Here is a 6,765-nt window from a genome sequence, read left to right as displayed (position 1 = left end):
TTTGCCGAGCTATCTATGGGCTCAAACAGGCTCCGCGTGCGTGGTTTGAGCGGTTTCGCAATGTGGTTCTTACTCTTGGTTTCACCGAGAGCTCTCATGATTATGCCTTCTTCACTCGGCAGATTCCTTGAGGCAACACTATTCTTCTTCTTTATGTTGATGATATGGTTATTACTGGTGATGATGTTGATACTATTCTTTCCTTGAAACAGCAGTTACACCTTCGAGTTTCAAATGAAAGATCTTGGCCCTCTTTGTTACTTTCTTGGTCTTGAGGTTGATTGTTCTCTTAGAGGTTACTTGGTGTCTCAACAGAAGTACATATCTGACATTTTTCAAAGAGCTGATATCCTATTGAGCTGCATCACTGACTCTCCTTTTTTGATGGTGAGCCTCTGCCTAATCCTACTGTTATTGTGTACTTGTTGGTGCTCTTGTCTATTTGACCATTACTCGGCCTGATATTACATATGTTGTTTGTTTTCCTAATCAGTTTGTGAGTGCTCCTCGCTTTACTCATTACGTTGTCCTCTTACGAGTTCTTCGTTATCTTCGTGGCACTATATCTTGCTCTTTACTTTTCTCTGCCACGTCTTCTCTTGAGTTGCACGCCTATTGTGATGCTGATTGGGCTTGTGATGCCTCTGATTGACGTTCAATTACTAGTTTCTGCATTTTTCTTGGAGATTCTCTTATCTCTTGGAAACGCAATTAACAATATACTGTTGCTTTTTCTACTGCTGAGGCTCAGTAGGTGCTATGTCTTCTACTACTAAGGAGGTTCTTTGGTTGCGACAGATTTTGATGGATTTTGGTGTCTCTGTCTCTGCCCCACTCCTATATACTATGACAACCAGAGTGCTATTAAAATCACTGCAAACCCTGTATTTAATGAACACACGAAGCATCTTGAGATCGCTATTCACTTTATTCGTCATTATTATCTTACTGGCAGTATTCTTCTTCCTTATGTTGCCTCTACACAGTAGCTTGCTGATCTTTTCATTAAGGCACATATTGTCTCTCGATTTTAGTTTCTAGTTGACAAACTCTCGGTTTATGACCCACCGTGAGTTTGAGGGGGCGTGTTAGAGTAATATTTTACTTGTATATATACTGTATACTTATATGTATATATCCTTGAGTATACATACCCCTGTATACATCCCTCTTGTATTTATATGGGTTGGTTTCACTCTAATGAACACACATTCATTCTTCATTCTCAACTTTATATCTATCAAAAAACAATTAGAAAATAATTTTATTAATTTATATTGGTGTACCTTCTGCATTAAATTTTAAAAACTTAAATAAATATTTTCAAACCAAGAACAATTATTTATATAGTTCTAATTTGTTACAAAATTTTTAAATATAGAGGTATAACACATCTTATTTAAGGATTGGTAATTTTTTTGTTAAAATTTTGTTAAATTTAAATAAGGTTATCACATGCTAGGAGAGTCGCTATTCCATTTCCTTCATAATCCAGATATCAAGGTTCAAATCAATAGCTTGTTGGCTATTTTATTTTATAATTTTTACATTTTGAAAAAAACAATATTGAAAATATTGTAATTGTATACATCTAGAAGCTTAAAAGTTTTGCTTTTTATATCATTCTCGGTCCTTTTATAACTAAAATAGTTAAACCACACATAAAAATTTGAAGCATATTGATTTTATTTTTAATATATTAAAGGTTTTAAATTTTAATAAATTTATACAAAACTAATCAACTTATATGACGACGATGGGTACATAATTAAGCAAGCCTTAGAGGTATGTAAACATTAAAAGGTTAAATGCATAATTAAAATTATTTTGACGGTCTATAAAAATAGCATTGAATATATTTTTGGAAGGAAAAACTGAGGGTTTGCTTGTTTTGAAACCTTCTCTTAAAAAATTATATATATATTTTTATTTTTAGAGGATGTTTTCTATTTTTATTTTCTATTCTAATAAACACAAACTTTGTAAAAATTTTACGAATAAATTGAAAAATAATATGTGAAGAATGCACAAATAAAGCAAAAACTATTCTTAAAAACTCATTAAAGCAAAACATGAAGGAATTGAAGACAAACCCTGAAAACATAGATAACAATGGCTAATGCCAAACTGAAGTTATACCAAATCAGCATATATAGTATAACAAATGTACAAACAAACCATGGAAGCCAGTAGTTTTAAGGGAGATAAGATCTTATTGAAATTGGACCTATAATGATCTAATTAATAGTCACTAAATTTGAAGCACTTTACCTAATCACAGTCTTTTAGGGAATTAACACAAGTAAATTTAGGGTTTGATTTACCAGAATTCCAATAAGTGTTGAGAGTGAAGGGGAAGGAGCGAGGGACACCAAGATTTCCTTGGGGCTCAACGAAGAAAAACTTGCAATTTTGGAAATAAGATCATTTATGAGGGAGTGATGAAATCATGAAAACTTGCTCTTAATTTGTGTATAAGTCTTAATTGTGGAAACCGCATGTTTTGTGTAACTTGGGTGACATCTTAATTTTCAAATACAACTAATGAAACAATGGATTTGGGAAATTCAGGTGACTCATGTTTTATGTAACTTTGAATGCTCCTAAATAAACACTAAATTCAGAGAAATCACATAAGCTAGAAGAAATCAAGGAAAAGTAATAGAAATACAGGAAAAGGGGAAAAAAATTGCTATGGATATTCTTTTACTTTAACTATTCTAATCAGCAACAGAATATGCCGACAAGAGTTAAAAGCAATAATGATGAAAACATGCAAAAATTTTTTTTGTTAAACTCTTCAAAAACAAATATTTTATTATTATATTAATGACGAATTATTTATATTTAGTTATAAAATATGTGTCGGCAAATAAGTAGAAATAATGACTGGATTGAAATGTTGACTTAAAGCAACTTTAATGGCATAAAATTTTTCGCTTAATGAGCGCTCAAACCTTTAAGTGCACATTAAAAGTGCTCAGTAGTCATTAAGCACTCAAACGGTGGGTTCTACATGTTTTTTATTTTTTAAATAAGTTTTTTAATATTTAAATAATTAGCATGGGACCATGTATATTTTTTAAAATTTAAATGTTGGGTGGATGCAAAGGTTATTTTCTTTTTGATATTTTGATTTAAAATTTTTCATTTTATCTCTATAAATATACATACATTCTGAAAATAAATTTACATTCTTCCCCACTTTTTTATCTTTAAATTTTCTTCCCCATTAGAAGCGCTCAATGGTCATTAAGCACTCAAACAATGGGTTCCACATGTTCTTTTTTTTTTTAAAAATAAGTTTTTTTAATATTCAAATAATTAGCATGTGACGCAGCGGGAATAGGGTTGAAGACTTATTTAGTCTGAAAATACAACAACAAAGTAATAAACCTAAATCCTGTTTAGTCTAAGACTACCCATGGATTTAGAGAAAATAACAAACTAAATGTTATTTCATTAAAAAAAAACTCCCCTTCATAACCTGAAGGCTTACAATTAAATAGACCAACAAGAAAACCCTAAAAACAACATAAAAAAGAATACAAATTGAAAATTTGCCAAAACTGGAAAATTCCCAAACCGGCAAAGTTGCTGTTTTCGAAACCCAGATGATGGAATTTGGCTGAAAACTGATGACTCACGAGCTTGCGCAACAAGCTCCTAACTTGTGTTTGTTGACCCGTTTTCCATCTAATGGGACCCCTTGATCATTAAAATTAGCCATTCAGGGAAATACCAAAATGACCCTGCTTAGGTCATGTCCCACTTGTCCATGTAGGCACATGCTAATTCATCAATCCAGCTGGCATCATTCCCCCAAGTTGAATAGAATTCACCCCCGAATTATCATCATCTGAGGAATCACCATAGTAAGGCACCAAATGTTTGACATTGAATACATCAGCGGTTCGAACATGACTTGGTAGCCTAAGTCGGTAGGCGTTGGGGTTGATCTTCTCAATGATTTCCACCGGCCAAATCTTCTTGGCAGACAACTTCTTGTATTCTCCCATAGAGAACCTTTCTTTGATCAGGACGGCTTACACATAATCACCAACTTCGAATTCTAGATGCCTACGCTTTTTATCCGCATCTTCCTTGTACTTCCTCGCATCTTGTTCTAAATTGGCCTGAACTGTTTTGTGAACTTCCTGCAACCCACCCACAAAGTCTTCCGCCTTCCCATGTAGTCTGGTCATGCTTGGTATTGGAAGCAAGTCTAGGGGACTCGTGGGATGAGAAGCATACACCACCTGGAAGGGGTGAAGCCTGTGCTGCGGCTGACTGCATGATTATGAGCAAATTATGCTTGGCATAGTTTCTGGTCCCAACACTTAACATGCTTCGCAACTATACATCTCTACAAATTTCCCAAGCATTTGTTGACGACTTCCGTCTAGCCATTTGTCTAAGGGTGATATGCACTGCTAAAATTTAACTTGGTGTTCACCATCTTCCACAAACTTCGCTAGAAATGACTCAAGAATCTAGTATCCCTATTAGAAATAATGGACAAAGGAAGACCATGTAGATGACATATCTTGCGGAAGAATAGTTGAGCCACGTTCACAGCATCTATGGTCTTCTTGCAAGGGACAAAATGAACCATGTTAGAGAAATGGTCAACAACTACGAAGATGGAATCATTACCTCGCTGTGTTTCGGGTAACCCCATCACAAAGTCCATGCTGACATTTGTCCAAGGTTGAGAAGGAATCGGAAGTGGCATGTACAACCCTGCATTGGTGGCTGCAGCCTTGGACACTTGACAGATTTGACATCTCTGTACAAATCATTCTACCTCCTTGTGAATAGTAAGCCATAAGTAGGAGGCTTGAACCTATTGAAGGATTCTATCCCACCTGACATGACCCTCCCCATGGAGTTCTTTAACGATTAGAGACCACAAACTACAATTAGGGATGCATAACTGATTTCTTTTGAACAAGAACCCTTCATAGAGTAAGAACTCAGTTTCCTCCCCACCTTTAACTCTAGCCAGAATACCAGAAAAAAGTCAAATTTAGGTACCTCAACAAGCATTCTGGTCAAAATGGCCTTCCTCTTGCTCAATACGTTGGCTACCTTATTTGTCACCCCAGATTTGTGCTTCACCACAAAAGTAAAATGCTCCAAATAAGCAACCCATGAAGCATGTCGTGCTGAGACCTTATCTTACCGATGTAGATGCTTCAGTGCCTCATGGTCGGTGTATAAGATAAACTCCATGTGAAATAGATAGTAACACCAATGCCTGACAACCTATATAATGGCATAGAACTCCACATCATATGTGCTATATCGTGCCTTGGCACCTGATAACTTCTCGTTGAAATAGATGATGGGCTTGCTGTCTTTGACTTAAGACTGCTCCAATCCCCATCTTGGAGTCATCCGAGTGTAATTTAAAGGGTTGGTAGAAATCTGGTAACACCAGGATTGGATAAGAGGAGAGGCGCAATTCAATCATCTCGAAAGCCTTCTCCGTCTCCTCAGTCCACAGAAGCCTTCCGTTCTTCATACAGTCCATTAATAGGGCTATGATGCTGCTAAAATGTGGGATGAATTGCCTGTAAAATGATGCCAGCCCATGAAAACTATGAACCCCTATTATGGTGGTGGGTCATGGCCAATGCTTCACTGCTTCCACCTTGGATTCATCCACTTGTAGCCCTTTCCCAGAAATCACATAGCCAAGGAATGATACTCTGGATGTCATGAACATACAATTCTTGGCCGCGATGAAGAATCTCTTCCTACAAAGAACTTCAACGACTTCCTGCAAATGCTCCAGATGGTCCTTGGGCTAACACTATAAATTAAAATATCATCAAAATATACAACAACACATTTGCCCATATATAGCCTCAAAACCTGGTTCACACCCACATGAAGATGCTAGGGCATCACCGGCCATTCATAGAGCCCTTCGCATGTCTTGAACGCCGTCTTCCACTCATCATCGGGCCTTACCCGAATTTGGTGGTACTCGCTCTTCAAATCCTGCTTGGTAAACATGGTCGCTCACTCAGTTGGTCAGCAAGTCATCAAGATAGGAAATAGGGAACCTATACCTGACCGTAATCTTATTGATGGCTCGGCTGTCCACGCACATCCTCCAGGAACCATCCTTCTTAGGTGTCAGAAGGGCCTGAACTGCACAAGGGCTTAAACTCTCCTAAACATGCCCTTCACCAGTAGTTCTTCTACTTGTCGCCTCAGTTCTTCATGCTCTGTAGGACTCATTTGATAGTGGGTCGATTTGGAAGAGCCGCACCAGGCTCTAAGTCAATCTAATGCTAGATATTATGCAATGGTGGCAGTTCATCAGGTAGTTCTTTAGGAAACACATCCTTGAACTCATCCACAATTGGCTTTGCAATGTTTGGAATCGCTTCTTCAACTGCAACTTCCCTCCCTATCAGTGCGAAGACAACATCTGACTTTAGTATTTCCTTCTCGAACCTTGCCAAGGTTAGTAGATTGGTACTATCCCTAGAAAGGTTTGATTGGGTTGTGTTTCTGCTAGGTAGTAACACAATCTTGACTCCATCCTTGGTAAAACTGTAAGTATTGGTCCTTTCATTATACACAACGCCCCCATTGTATTGCCATGCCCACCCAAACAATAAAGGACACGCATCCATAGTGATCACATCATACCAAATTGTGTCTTTGTACTTTGATCCAATAGAAAAGGAGATCAAAGTATGCTGAGACACAGGACCCTCACCTTATTTCTTGACCCATGCAATCTTG

This window comes from Dioscorea cayenensis, unplaced genomic scaffold (genome assembly GCF_009730915.1).
Source record: "Dioscorea cayenensis subsp. rotundata cultivar TDr96_F1 unplaced genomic scaffold, TDr96_F1_v2_PseudoChromosome.rev07_lg8_w22 25.fasta BLBR01001996.1, whole genome shotgun sequence".
Taxonomy (NCBI): Eukaryota; Viridiplantae; Streptophyta; class Magnoliopsida; order Dioscoreales; family Dioscoreaceae; genus Dioscorea; species Dioscorea cayenensis.
The sequence above is the reverse complement of the archived record's forward strand: the minus strand, read 5'-3'. Positions refer to the sequence as shown.